The sequence below is a fragment of the Rhea pennata genome, chromosome 3, assembly GCF_028389875.1.
Source record: "Rhea pennata isolate bPtePen1 chromosome 3, bPtePen1.pri, whole genome shotgun sequence".
Lineage (NCBI taxonomy): Eukaryota > Metazoa > Chordata > Aves > Rheiformes > Rheidae > Rhea > Rhea pennata.
This window is the reverse complement of record NC_084665.1, coordinates 85816197-85830791: the sequence shown is the minus strand read 5'-3', so window position 1 is coordinate 85830791 and position 14595 is coordinate 85816197. Positions and strand designations below refer to the sequence as shown.

At 42.0% G+C, this 14595-nt stretch overlaps 1 protein-coding gene across 3 annotated transcripts in view; it reads left to right on the top strand.

Annotated features, from left to right (window-relative positions):
- Window positions 1-1098: 1098 nt before the first annotated feature.
- FUT9 (fucosyltransferase 9) overlaps window positions 1099-14595 on the top strand; it is a 103399-nt gene continuing 89902 nt past the window's right edge. For 2 of the 3 annotated variants that reach the window (XM_062571022.1, XM_062571021.1), the window contains exon 1: window positions 1099-1297. The gene's annotated coding sequence lies outside the window, so the exon portion shown is untranslated. Of the gene's footprint in view, window positions 1298-2404; window positions 2528-14595 lie in introns of those variants that run through there. The other variant, XM_062571023.1, reaches the window with a different exon arrangement.

The following is a 14595-nucleotide window of genomic DNA, read 5'->3' as shown; positions in this document are numbered from 1 at the left end:
AGCCACCAGGCTAGTATTTCAGGGCTCTCAATTGCCCATATTGGAGCCATTCATCAGTAAGCAGCCACTGAACTACAGAACTAACAGTCACTGAGCAAGAGAGAGAGGCAAAATGTTAACTCACTATAATCCAATGTCTGTGACACTCACTTTAGATAAGTTCTTGCTCAAAAATATAATTATCTATACAGAGCTCCAAGAAGAGTGAGAAGCTTTCTCTTTTCCCCCTGGTTTGCCTTCCCTTCCCTGACTACTCGCATCTGTCTGTTTATAGCATTAACAGCCTTTCTGGAGAAAGTGGGAGAGTGAGAGGCCTTGGTCTAAATCAGCCTAATGAAGGTCATGGGGGGACCAGTAGAGGGGAAAGAAGTGAAACCTGCAAATCAAAGCAAATAGAAGTCAGGGCCTGAGACAAGAAGAGAGAAAAACAGTGATTTGCTGAGAATTTCCCTGTGAATAGCTACGGTTTGGAATGAAAGGTCAAGTTCAGTTCCCAGTGACTTTACAGATGTCCAAATTTGGACCTAATTATTTTGCAACGTTCCTTCTTCCCTTCCTCCCCCCCCCTCCCCCCGCCCGCCTTTGCCTACCATATTCAGTGGTTGCACTACATGGTTGAACCTATGGATACAGGAGGACATACTCTAAGCAGGGGCTGTAACCTGCTTTCCAAATCCCATTTTTTGCCTTTAGCTGTAAGGAAGCAGAAGCAGGTCCCTCACTTTCTGTCTCTATGAAAAAGAGGCACATCTTAATAATTGTTTCTTATTTTTTCTGCCCTTCCTACCTCCTCCCTCCCCCCCCCCCCCCACCTCCCCGGGAGTTTTTACTAGCTTTGAAGAATAGTGGCACTCAGAAATACCTCCATGCCAAGAGTGAGCTCAGAGTGGTTTGAATCAATTCCCACCATGGTTATAGAAATATTCCTATTGTCTTCAGTGAACTTTGGGTCAGGCCTCTCTTTGGAATAAACCTGTTAGAAGACAGACCAATTCTTCAAGCGACTGGTGCCTTTACAGCAAATCAGCAGTTTGAAATGTGGAGCTATGTGGAAATCTACCCAATCTCTCTCTTCCCTGGCTTCACAAGTGGGAGCTACTGATACCTGCACAGCTCTTGGTACAAGGCAGTGCAGAAGAGCATAGTAAGTTAATAAACCATAAGCAATTCAGAAACATCTAGGACAGAGACTCTGGCACTGGAGAATCATATGTCTGTGCTGAGCATCTAGTAAATTGTTTACTTGCAGGACTGATGAGAGGCGTGCAGATGAACCTCTGAAACAACTACTTGGCAGGTAAGGATACTAATGCACTCTAATAAATATTGCTGGGTTTTCATCACCACTGTATCTTTTCCCCAAATGTGCTTGCAGCAGTTTATCAACATTATATAATGTGGGGAGAGTTCAGAGCAAGGATAAAGAGTTGATAGCCAGCTTTTGGTGTGCTTGTTTATTTGACACACTTGATTTATAGTTCTCTTGTTTACACAATGCACTTTGAGTTGCTGTTTCTTTTATTTTTAATGTTAAAATAATTACTCTTCACCCAAAATAAACATTTGGAAAGCCCTTCAGGGCTTTCAGGGATAGGCTTGAAAGACTGCTTTTAAGAGCTATTCCGGCATACGGCTCATTTCTCATGCAGTCAATAATTATTATACGCTATATGTTTTGCTGTTGTTTACCACCTTTTTATTTATTTTTTTTTTCCTGCCACAACACGGTTTTATGTTTTCCTACCGGGTGGAAAAAAACAGAATGAAGAAAGGAAGAGAGGGGCGAGCGCGATGAGCGATGCCCCCTTTTCCCCTCGGGGCAGCGGAGGGGGGCGGGTGAAGAGGGGGGTCGGCGACCCCCCGCCCTTCAGAGGAGCCGAGTGCCCTTCCCGGCGGGGCCGGGGCCGGGAGCCGCGCGGGGCGGCAGCGCGCCCGCGCCCGCCGGCGCAGCCTGCGCGCCCGCCCGCGGGGGGCGCCGGGGACACCGCGCGGCGGCCGGGGGAGGGAGGACGGCGATCCCGGGCTGGAGTGGGGGGGAGGACGAGAGAACCGCGGCTGGGCGGCCGCGGGCGGGGATGGATGGAGGGACGAGGGATGGAGGGACGAGGGATGAGCGACGGAGAGGTGAAGGCTGTAGGGACGAGGGATGGCGAGATGAGCGGTGGAGGGACGCGGGACGGAGGGGTGAAGGGCAGAGGGATGAGGGATGCGGGGGCGAGGGACGGAGGGACGGAGGAGCGAGCGCCCGCGTTCCCCGGCGGCTCCCCCACCCCTGCGCGCCGCCGCGCCGCTCCCCGCCCCCCCCCCCCCCCGCGCGTGCCCGCGCCCGGGGCTGGCTCTCGCTCGCATCCTCCGGCGGCGGCGGCGGCGGCGGCAGCGCCGGGGATGGGCAGCGAGAGCGCGCCCAGGAGCAGCCCGGGCTCCGCCGCTCCCCCCTGCTCCCGCGCCCGCTGCTGCTCCTGCCCCGCCGCCCCCCGCGCCCCGGGGGCAGCGCCGCCGCGCTCCCCGCAGCCCCCGCCTCGGACGGGTGAGTCACCGGGCCCCACCGTCCCCTCTCCTCCCCCCCACCCCCCAACCACCACTTCCACCTCCTCCGTCCTCCCCGCCCCAAAATAGCACCTGCCGTGCCCGCCCCCCGCCTCCCCTCCCGGAGCGGCCCGCGGGGGAGGCCCCGGCCCCGGCCGCGGAGGGTCCCCCGGCCCCCTACCCCCACCCGCGGCACCGCTGCCCGCTCCCACGGGGGTCTCGCCGGCAGCATGGCGCGCACACACACACGCACCGCCAGCCCCCTCCCCAAAGGGGGCCAGGAGCCTCTGCCCCCCCCCCCCCCCCCCGCCATCCTGCGCACCCTCCCCCCGCTCCTCGCCCTGCCCGGGGCGGCTCGGGGGCAGGGAGCAGCGCCTGAACTTTTGTAAGGACCTTTTCGGGGGGGGGGGTAGGGGGCACCCCGCTCCACAGCGTCGGCTGCGCCCCCCGCCCCTCCCCCCCCGGGATCGCCCCCGGGGTGCGGGGAGGGTCCCGGTGCCCGTCCCCGTCCCCTTCCTCGGGGCCGCGGCCGCCGGGCGCAGCGCAGCGCAGCGCGGCCCTTGCCGCGGGGCAGCCGCGGCTCTGCGCAGCGAGCGGGGCCGGGGCGGCGGAGGGACTTTTCCTACACCTCTTCCCCCACCCCCCTCCCCAAGTAAATACATTAAAGAGAGGCTCGGGGCGGGGGGGGGGAGAAAAGGAGTCTGTGTTTGTCTTGCTGTCGCCGCGCAGAGCGGCGAGTGCGCACCGTAGGATGCTGGGGCTGGGAAGCGTTTGCGGGTTTTGTGTGTCAGGATGCACACGGTTGGTTGTAGGTAGTGTAGTAACTCTCTGTATCCCAATAGTTCCCTGCCGAAGGGTTGTTATGGCAGCAGCGCTTCCCCCTTATTTTCTTTAGCATCGCTGGCTCAGAATAATGTTAAAAGATCTGGAAATTGCTTTTTCTTTTCTTTTTTTATTTTTAAAAGAACAATCTCTTGCCTCTTTGCCAAATAGCCAACAAGTACGAATATAAGATCCACGATAAATCTTTGCTCCCTTCTCCAGAAGCTGGTGCTGTGATAACACTTAAGACTGAAGGAGGCTGGGAGGAAACATGTCTTTTTTTTCTTCTTTTCTTCTTTTTTTTTTTCTTGTTTTCTGTTGATTTTTGTTGGAGTTTTTGGTTGATTTCGCAGGCTTTTTTCAAGTGTTTCACTTGTACTTTTTTCCTAGCATTCTGTCTCAGTTATAGAGGACTCCTTAGTTCTGGATTATGCTAGGAAAAGAGATTCTGGCAGTTCTGCATACCGTATCTTGTAGATTTATAGATATAGATTTAGAATTTCTGCACAATTTACTTGATGGTAAATTTTCTTTTTGCAATGCAGAAGAGAATTTATAGGAGTCACCAGCAAGGTTTCATCACATCTTAACTGTTGTAGGTGAAGAAGCTGGTGGAGAACTTAAACAATAATGTTTAAACGCTGTAATGGAAGTAAGGTCCTCTATCACTAATAATGGTTACTCCAGTATCTCAGCTTGTTCACATTCAGAACACAAAGAGTTAAAAAGGAAATTCTGATTTCAGTTTAGCCAGTAGTATTTTCTGGAAATAGTGTTTAAACTATAAACCTTTGATTAGGATGGGCTATCTAGAGGTCTGTATTATCTGTCAGTTTTTACTCTGCACTTGTATAGGTGCCTTTCTTTGACTTTGACTGAGTCTGCCTGAGTAGACGTTGAGCAGTAAACGATAAGAACACCAGGATTTGGTCCTTAAAGCACTTGCATTTTTTACCTCTGGAAGGATATTTACAGGCTGATACTGATACTGCCAAATGAAATATTACTCAAGTGTGATACCTTTTTTCAAATAGTACATTTTGAAATGTTTGCTTATCAGCAGAAAAGAGACACAAGTGTGTAACGTTGTGCTTATGAATGAAAAAAATGCTGTGCCCATATGATTCAGGTGTTGAAACAGACTAGATTTAAGTTAAATAGATGAACTAAAATAATGTAAATGACCCATAAACAGCTTTCATTGTTTGTAATGAAAATAGAACGATCTTGTTGTCCTGAAATTGGAATAAAGTGATGATGTTAGAAGAGAGGTGAGGAACACCAAGATATTCTTTTAACGACAAAGTAAACTCTTGAATAAACCTCAGAAATTTCAGAGGGAATACAAGACGTTTCTTGATATCACTGTGGTCACAATTCTGATCTCAGTTAAATCAGTAGGACATTCTCCACAGACGTTACTGTGAGCAAAACCAAAGACACATTTCTGCTGTCTTTGTGGAATGGGGATGTGGAAAGATCATTCATGTTTTCCCTTGTTACTATAGATGGAATGATTTATTTGATGTCCCATATGGAATATTCTAAGCCTTAACCATTCTGAGCTGGACTCAAGCCTACTGTTCTTACCTACCCTGACAGCTCAGCTGAAATAATTCATGTAAGAAAGAAAAATATATGTACAGTTATAGTATGTTTTATTGGACCCTACGAGGTAAATAATAGTCCTGTTTACTGGAAAAGGGGTTTGCCTTTGAATGATACTTTCACACCTGATACCACTAAAATTTCATTTTAGGTTGTAGGAATAGCAGGTTTCTTAAAATGGCATTATTTATTTTACGGTTCAGATATGAAAGGACTAGCTGAATTTAATCAGGCTGGAGAGCCGATGTTTCCAACTTTAGTGATTTAAAAATACCCTTAGTGATTTAAAAATAACCCTAAATTATAATGAAAAAAAGACAAATTTGGTCACTCTGAAAAGGGTTACAGCTGATGTTATTTGATACAAATTACAGATTTAACTTGTTTCACATTAGACCAAGGTAAAACTGAAACAAGAAAGAAAGCTGGCAGAGTTCAGTCTTTGTTGGAAATTACACAATGAATAACCTGAAAAAATATGGGAAATTTTTTACAAAAAGTTCTAACTTGAAGAGTCTGATCAAACCCTTATGGGGGTCCAACGGTGGAGTCCCATTGACTTCAGTAAGCATTAGGTCTAGACTGAATTGTAGAAGAAAGAATGGGTAAAGATAATCTAATTGGATACTACAAGAACTTTGACAGCTAGTTACTAAAAACATATCGTAAATGTATGTTTTCTCAGTTTGAAGGAAGTCCTGGCTCCACTGAAAATGAATTGGGATTTTGCCATTGATTTTGCTGGGGCCGAAATGTCATTCTGAGAATTACAGTTCAAATGACTTTTCAAATACGGTGTGTGTTATATTTAATCCAGCTTTAATTTGTGTGATACTCTACTGAAATGAGGTTACTTTTGCCGAGCTCAACTTATTAATTAGTTATTAGTGATCATTTTCCCTTTCCTTTTACATTTTTTAAATGTCAGTTTTCCAGAAATGGCAAGAAATACAAAATAGTCTTCCTGTTAGAGTGCACTCATAAACTGAATAATTCAAGAGTTGTACTGTGTCATTGTGCAATCAAAATTTTAATACGATGCTGTCAAAGTGATAAAATAAGAAAATCAAATGTGCCATCATAGAAGACAATGTATATAGCTGACATGACATCTGGATGTTTTAATTTCCCTACTTTATATTTAGTGGTTAATGAAGAGAGATTTTTCTTTTTTTCCTCAGAGGAAGTTCATAACCCGATGTATTAAATGTTGAGAAAAAAAATGTTGTGTATATTTTCTTAAAAAGAGATATGTCTCTGGTGAAGAGGAACATGAGGGAAATTAAATAATAAAGGACACTTCACTGGGAAACAAGGAAGTGAGGTAATTTGTAGCTAATAGGGAAAATTGTTTTCAGAGATGTTTTCTAGATATGTTAGCTATGGTCTTGACAAAGGATGACGACGACAGCAGCTTCTGACTGAGCACATACCTCTTCATTTAGAAAAGGGCCTGAGGATATACTCTCCCCGTGGCAAAACTTAGTATCCTAAGTGGTGTCTTTCTGCTGTTTTTCTACTAAGTTAGGTTAATGCTAACCAAAACTGCCGGATTGGCAGCAGTGGGAGCTGGGTCGATACCCACCAGCTGGAGAGCCTGGAAGGGAGGCACCCCACGAGGAGCTGCCAGCTCCTCGCAGCTTCGCGGCACAGGGCCCAGGACTCGAGAGAGGGCAGGCGTTTGCTCACCGAGACCTTCCTGGTCCGTAGGTGAGCACACCGAGGAAGCCCACCTGGAACGGGATCCCCACGGGGACCTCGCTGGTCTCGGCCGCTGCCACCCAGAGAGACGCCAGCCCCGGTGGCAGCTCTGCGGGGGGCTGCCCGGATCCTGCCGGGGGCTCCGTACTCCCGGCGCCGGCGCTTTCGGAAGCGCGGCGTGCATTTCAGGATCCCCTAAGAAATGGAGTGAAATAACCACTTCATTGCGCGCAGGGCACAAACCAGCTTTCAGATGGCAATGATTTTCCGTCACTACTGCATGTTGGCTGTGTTTGAATCAGTGAACTAGAGGTGAAAGGCTCCAAAAATGTGATTACCAGTCACCTGAGACGCTTAGTCCTTCAAGGATATCTTACTGGAAATACGTCATTGTATTTCACAAGCCAGAGCACAGCGAAATGAATTAATAATGCACAAATATTTTCTGTTTGTTTTTAAAAAAGCTTTCACACTAAATACCTTTTTATTTATTTATTTATTTTGTAAAGAGACTATTAATTACATCTTGTGAGATGTTTGGTCCTGGAATACAGATTTAATCCATAAGCAACCAGCCTCATACTTGTTTATATTTCTTTACCACGCAATGAATGCTACATTTTGGATCTGATAGTAGACAATGATTTAACTATATACAGCAATACCTAGATAAAATTAAGGCATTGCAACGCTAATGGCTTTTTTTCCACCCTTAACGTCTATCACTTGATGATAGAAAATGTCAGAAAACAAAAGAAATAAATAACAGATTAAAGTCAATTATTTGTAATAGATTTTTATGTATAATGCGTTACTTTATTTAAATTAACTCTATTACTCTTTTGAAAATAAATATGCTTAAGATTAAAACTGTAATTGTGATTACGACTACAACCTAAACCTGCTATGACCTTCATTTAAACTAAATAAAAACAGCATCTAAAAATATGTTTCCTTTTGAAACTCTAAGTAAAGCTACTGAACTAGGAGAGGTTGCCAGCTGAACAATGAAAATGAGTATTTAAGCGATAATCCAGCTGTTCGTATGTCGAGTGTTTTTTCCGCAGATGTACTCTTCCTTTTACTATATCCAGGACAGCAGCTACTGTATTTTCAAGTTAAGAAAATATTTCAGAACTGAAACTGCAGAAAACCCTTTTTTCCCCCTTTCCAATAGAAGAATAGAAGTGCGAGACTAGAAATGAGCAGCTGAGATCCGTTAGATCTAAACTTTGAAGGACCCAACGAGCAAATAGCAATCGGTTCCCTTAAAACAGTTTCTGTTGTTTAGCAAATGAATTGGCTTTTTTTTAAATATAGAATATGTTTTATAAATTTTGTTTTTGTCTAGCACCTTTGTTGTTGTTCTGTGTATCTCATCTAAAGGAACAATCTATAAATACTTTTTGCACTTTAAATGGATATCTATTTCCATCCCAAAGCATCATGATGACTTTAAAGCATTAATCATCATTCATCATTTTAGAAGGCATAGATTAAAATTTGGAACAAATTACATAGATGTACACTTTGAGATTTGCAAAAAGTAGTATTAAATTGTATAAAGCTTATATTTTGTTGTTGATTAGCATGCTTTAACATTAATAGTGAGTGGTACTTAAATATTCTTTAAGAAAATAAAAGCATAAATTCAGTCCAAGATTAATAACACTCATTTCATACATAGTGTCCTTCTTATTTACCTAAATTACAAATAAAGTTGATGGTCTTTAAACTACTTTGCTACTACTTTTTGAAAACTACTTTGATTTAAGTCTTTCCATACTTAGGATAAAGTATACGCTAAATGTCTTGTTTACTTTTTTGTGTAGCTTTCCTCATAATCCCTCCTGCAAATCTTTTACACCCATTTGGTAAACGGAGACACTGGGTAGGAGTTCAAAATATTTTTAATTATCTTCTAAATAATTAAGCAGCTTTAACTCCATGTATGTTTTAAGGCTATCTTCAGATGAGTCACCACGTTTTAGGAAGTCATGTACTCGCAGCAGTACCAAGAGTAGATTACTAACCGAGGACAGATGGATGCAGGTGGTGAGTAGACCATGCCAGGCACCACAAGGTGAACCCGGCTCATAAAGGCTTAAGAACACATCAGTTCCCTCCGCTTGTCAGGGTGACATTTCAGAGGTTTCTGATATGCTGAAGTTGTCTCCTTTCGGAAATGAAACAACGCCATTAATTTAGAAGTCCTCAGAAAACAAAATTTCTTCCCCAATTTGTTTTAGATTAACTGAAATGTTCAACTCAGGCTTAAAAAATATTGTAATATGTATCCTAACAAATTAGAAACTATTAGAATATTTATTTCTGAGGTTTTCTTTCAAATCAATACTTCAGTAAAGTTAATTCAATTTCCTGAAGCATGATCCTTGACATTTTTTTGGCAAAGCAGTGAAAATCTTGACTTAGGGGGAAAGGATTGTGGGAAATCATGAACTTTTGAAATTAAGGATTTGAAATAGGAAATATTTTGTGGTCACTATTGCTGAATATTGCATTTAAATGGAATGAGAGAACATACAATTACACTTAGAAAGTAAGCAAGGAATTATTATTGCCTGTATGGTTATGCTTGGAATAAAATTTATCAGCTAAATAACCGAAGCTATCAATCTAGGCTATACTGATTTTAAGATTTATTTTATCTGGCAATACACAATTTTCACAAGCTATTTGCTTTAGACTATTATACAGCAAGTCTAAATACCCGTAGTTTAAAGGCCAACATTTAAGCATAAAAAAAAGTAAGCTTGCTTTGATACAAATGCTAATTAGTTTCTTGCAAACTACCAGACTTAAAAAAGAGTTTTTAAGCAACACTGTTTAACTGGATGAAGAAAGAAAATGGGGTAATCTTCAGCAAATGGCATTTGGAGCATAACAAACTTGCTAATTCTAAAACTTGTAATGATGGGGCATGTTGTGAATGAGAATGCTTGTCCCAAGCAGTCTTTGCCTCAACTACCTAGACCAAGAAACAGCTGACATCCTACACGAAATAGTATAGCTTATATTAGAGCTGTAAATGAGGAGTGTGGGGAAGGAATCAAACACTCAGATAACATGTACTTACCTACGGTCCCAGTGAGATGAAGAGCCCACTTCCCAAAGGTGCCCTAGGGTAGGGAAGTGCAAGCAGCTGAGAATATTTGTATTGCTAAAGCAATCAAAACAAACAAAAACATTGACAACAAGAGTTACCTCTGCTTTTTAGCTCTTCCCAGACAAGGCAAGTTTAAGTCTGAGAGTCTCATAGTCATTGTGAAAGGATTCCAGACTGATTGCACATTGGCTCGAAACAGAGAAGCACTGCAATGAAATCTGAGCTTGTGAGGTTTTACACAACGGACAGTACTTGGCTTAGCCCTGGGAGTAATTTAATTTCATGTAATGACTGAAATAAATAGTAAAATGATTTGTATGCGCCTGTATGCAGAAACCACAGTACAGGTGAGTCAAGTGCAATTCAGTGTATGGAAAGGAGCAGTTGCTGAAACCTGTGAAATAAATCAGTGGACAGCCAAAGATGATACCAGTATAGTTAATTTTTGAACATTTCTAAGATGTGTTTATGAAATATGGAGACATATGCCAGTCTTCAAAGTGGAACCTGAAACTTGGGGACTACCTGTTATCTAAGTAGGTTCTTCCATGCCACAACATCTACCTCCTGACACTTCCAAATAAGCCTAAATTTAATTAGACTATACATCACCACAGTCCTCTCAGTCTTGTTACGAGGCAAAAGAGACTAGCTGAAGAGTAACTCACTTTCCTGAGTAATGATTTTGCTACAATATTTGTTCATGATGTTAATCACTGGGGAGCAAAAATCTCTTTTCCCTTAAACCTAAAACGTACGCAAAAAAAAAAAGTTACGACACTGTTGCACGTTCAGTTATGAAACTCACACCTATATGAAAATACCAAGTTCTGTTTAGGAGAAATTTTACAATTTTATCACCTTTCTATTCTGAAAACAGCAAAACCAAAAAGTTGGTATTTCCTACAGATTAAACAATAATCTAATCTGCTGAATAGAATCACTGTGTCTTAAACATATATATAGACTTTTTTTTTTTTTTTTTTTTTTAACAAGTATTTGCCCTCCCCTTCTTCCTAGTCCACAATAACAGCTTGGCTCTTCAGGAATTCTACCTAGTTAAAATCCTCCTCTCTGTTTTTTTTTTTTTTTTTTTTTTTTTTTTTTGTGGGTTTTTGTTTGTTTGATTGTTTTTTGTTTTTTGTTATTGAAGAAATTTCCTGTAGTGTATTTACGGATTTATCTCTTTTTTTTGAACATAGTTGGCTTGGACTAATTTGTAATTCTTTTTGCTGTCATTACCATGCAGATAGCATTTCTTCCTTTCTCTGGGCTGTTATGGAATAAGTCATTTTGATACTTGTGTCCCATTTTTGTAAGTGCCTAATGCTGTGTAATAGTTACGGATTATCTATCATTATCAGGTAAGTCGAAAAAAACTATAGCAGAATTACGCCTCTCTCAAGGTCGGAGATGCAAAGCTAGAAATGAAAGCCAGAGCGGGAGGTTGCCAGTTCCCAGCTGTAGCCATGCCTCTTCCTACAATCTAAATGTGTATCAGCACATATTTCCCCCCCGCCAAAAAAAAAAAAAAAAAAAAAAAAAAAAAAAGAAGAAGAAGAATACATTTGAGGCCATGAAAGGAATGTAATATGTCAAAATCACAGGCTACTTCGGTGACAGTGAGGAAGGGCTTTTGTAGACTTGAGAGCCTGAAGATACTATCTAGATAGCAAACTGTGCTGTCTACTGATATGTATATTTTTTAAGCTTTTCACAAAGTATTGTTTCAAAACAGTATTTCCTCCTACTTCACTACCACCTGTTCTCTTTCCCAGTCTCTTAGTCATTATTGGTCTTTCCTTAGCTTCTGCGATGGTTTCTTCCTGCCTTTGTTTCTTTTATGCCTCAGATTAATTTTACTGCTGTTCTGTTTTTCCATCTTTTCCTTTGCATGATTTCCCAAATTGTCACTTCTTCTTTAATTATAGAAAAGTCATTTTATTTGTCCCAGAAAAAGAGGGAATTTGAAATATTCACTCACAATTATCTGTGATGATTGAGGTCAAAATTCACACAGAGAGTTATAGCTAAATCCATTAAGAGTTTTAGACAGAAAAAAATGTGACTTGGACGTAGCTCTCTATATTAGCAAGTAATTCAGCATGATAGGAGCAGATCAGTAGATAAAAGCAGCTTGTGCTGAGGTCTCTATATTTAAAGTATATGTGATTAGTGTGTTTTACCTTGGTCTAGATTTAGTTTGTTGTCTTGGACCAAATGTTACTACCCTGCATGTAGTCTGAAGCCGTTCAACAGACTAATTAGTTCAGACCTTTTTGTCCCCATTGCAGGTTGGAGTACGTTTGGTACAGACTGTAAGCAGAGCTCCCAGTTTAGTTGCCTTCAGAATAAATCTAGTTCACACACATCAGGAGTGCTCTGCACACCAGACCAACGTACAGTAATTGAGATTCACTTCAAAGCCACACGACTGCTCCAACTCAAAATGACAGTGTAGTTTCCTAGGGTCCTAACAGCAAATCTCACTCTGCTTCACCTTGCCAAGCAGTTGCCTAAATCCTAATTCAAATTTAGTCAAAGTTTCATTGGTGTGAATCCCCGGGACTATATATATCTTTTCATCTTGCCAATTCTTGGACTAAGAACTGCAACCAGGCTTCCTGTCCCAGGGCAGTTGCTTCAGGCACTAGGCTAAAAAGTCATTCATCCTTTCTGTGTGGACAAAAAAATCTTTAATTCCCCAATTCTGACCATGTAGTGTCCTGGCTCCAACAAGTGTGGCAAATGTCTTATTTCTTACTAGTGTCTGGGAGTAATAGATTGCAATTCTACGGCCAGAATAAAGAGTTAGCAAAACTAAATTTAGGCTTCTGACATTTTGGACAACTAATCTAATCACAGTGTTATTAGTGGAACACTAACATATCCCCTTTGCCTGTATCTTAAAAGAAGAGAATTATTCTATTTCTTTTTTGTCCTTCATTCAGTTTTGAAAAATATATATGTATATTTTATGTCTACTTTAGTAGCAGGATCTGAATCCCAGATGGATGGATGCACTTCTGTAAAATCCTAAGCAAGATACATAACTTCTGACTTGAAGGAATTTAAATCAGGCTTTGTGATTAGCATTCCCCTCTGCACCTAACCACCCATTCAGTGTCCTGGCTTTACATAGTGCTGTGCTTTATGCAGGGTGTCCACAGCCCAGTCTGAGCCATTTAACTTCCTGGGCGACAGTGTACAGATCTTAAATACTTAAAAATGGATATTTTATCTCCTGGGTGGGCGGGAAGTGAACTAATGGATTTCTCTACATTTTGGTACCCAAACTTATTTCTGGATGCAGCTTCCAGACATTGCAATGCTTAACCAACAGATAAGCTGTTTATAGTGGCATGTTTTCTAACCCTGAGTTAGGCGCATAGGCTCCCATACAAAGCGTAGGAAGACTCATGAGAGTGGAATTCAGAGCAGTCAGCAAGCTGAAGGCAAGTAACTAGAAGGAAGAGTGATGGATCAGTAGCAAACCTACAACATGCACCTTCAAGTCATCTACTTTGAGCAGTGGGGAAGGTGCCTGCTATTCCCTGAAAGAAAGCACATAAGCTAGGCCTGCTTCTTCATCAAAATAATTAGAACAGCCTGCTCACTGATACCCAAGAATCCCAGGATTAGTGCATTTACAGTTTAGGTGGGCGACCTTTTGAAAAACATACCCGTACTTCTGAGCTGGAAAAAGAACTTCACTCATAGGCTCTTTCAGGCCAGAAGTGTGCCCTAACGACTGGCTGAATGGTTATTTGGGAATGAAATGAGTGACTTTTTCATCTTGAGACTTTGCCAATTTGTATAATTGATTAAATAGCTAATGGAGGAGCAATTTGAACTTGACCCCCTGGCTTCACAGAAGAGTGGACTAAGCATTGGCCAGTGGAGTCAATTGCTTGCTTTTTGGCTGAATAATTATTTAAAAGCAAACTGAACAGCTCCAAGAGGGGGAAATGAGAAAGTTGTCTGCCTAAATAACAAGTACTTTCTGGTTAACGGAATCCTCTAGAAGTGCAAAGAGTCTTAACTTTAATACTTTCTATAAATCAAATGCAGTGGGGTTGTCTGTCTCTTAAGTGAGAATTTCATTAATTCCTGTTTCAGAAAGCCTTTCTTCTTGCTTCTTATTTTTATTTTATGCATGTGTGATGTCTGATTTGGCAGGAATGTTCTCAACAAGTTTGTTGGTGTTCACTGCAGGGTAAGACTGCTGTCATTTGTGAGTGAGTGGGAGCTCCGAGCGCCTCGGCAGTGTCAGGGCTTGAGTGATTTAGTGCATGAGCACCACAGTGCTTAGAGACATTGGACTGCAGTTGCACGAGGGCTGCAAGACATAAGCGGTGTCTAAACACTGATCTTAACACTATCTGATGTGGTAACTGTATCCTTCGGTAGACTTTACCTTTATACTTGATTTAAAAAATGAGAGAGTTAAAAAGCAAAGTTTAGGAGCCTTTAGAACTACAGAGAAGTAGAAACCTAACAATAGAAACCTTAAGTAAATTTAATGTTTTATAAAAAGTGTTTAGTTAGTTTGGGAGATTGAAAATCTCTCTTCTTTCATGTAATAGATACAGTTCAGTGAGCAACAGTACAGCTTTCCCACGGTTCTTCACCACTTGCTGTTACAGTTCAGTTTGTTAGAAAATGCTTAAGTCTATGGCAAAACCATAAAATAAGTTAATGTCCAGAGGAGTAGATGAATGTGTCAGTTCAGGGAATTACACCTTGGGTGAAGGTAAATATATACCACTTTCCCACAAATACTCATTTCTGACACACCATTTACTGAGAAG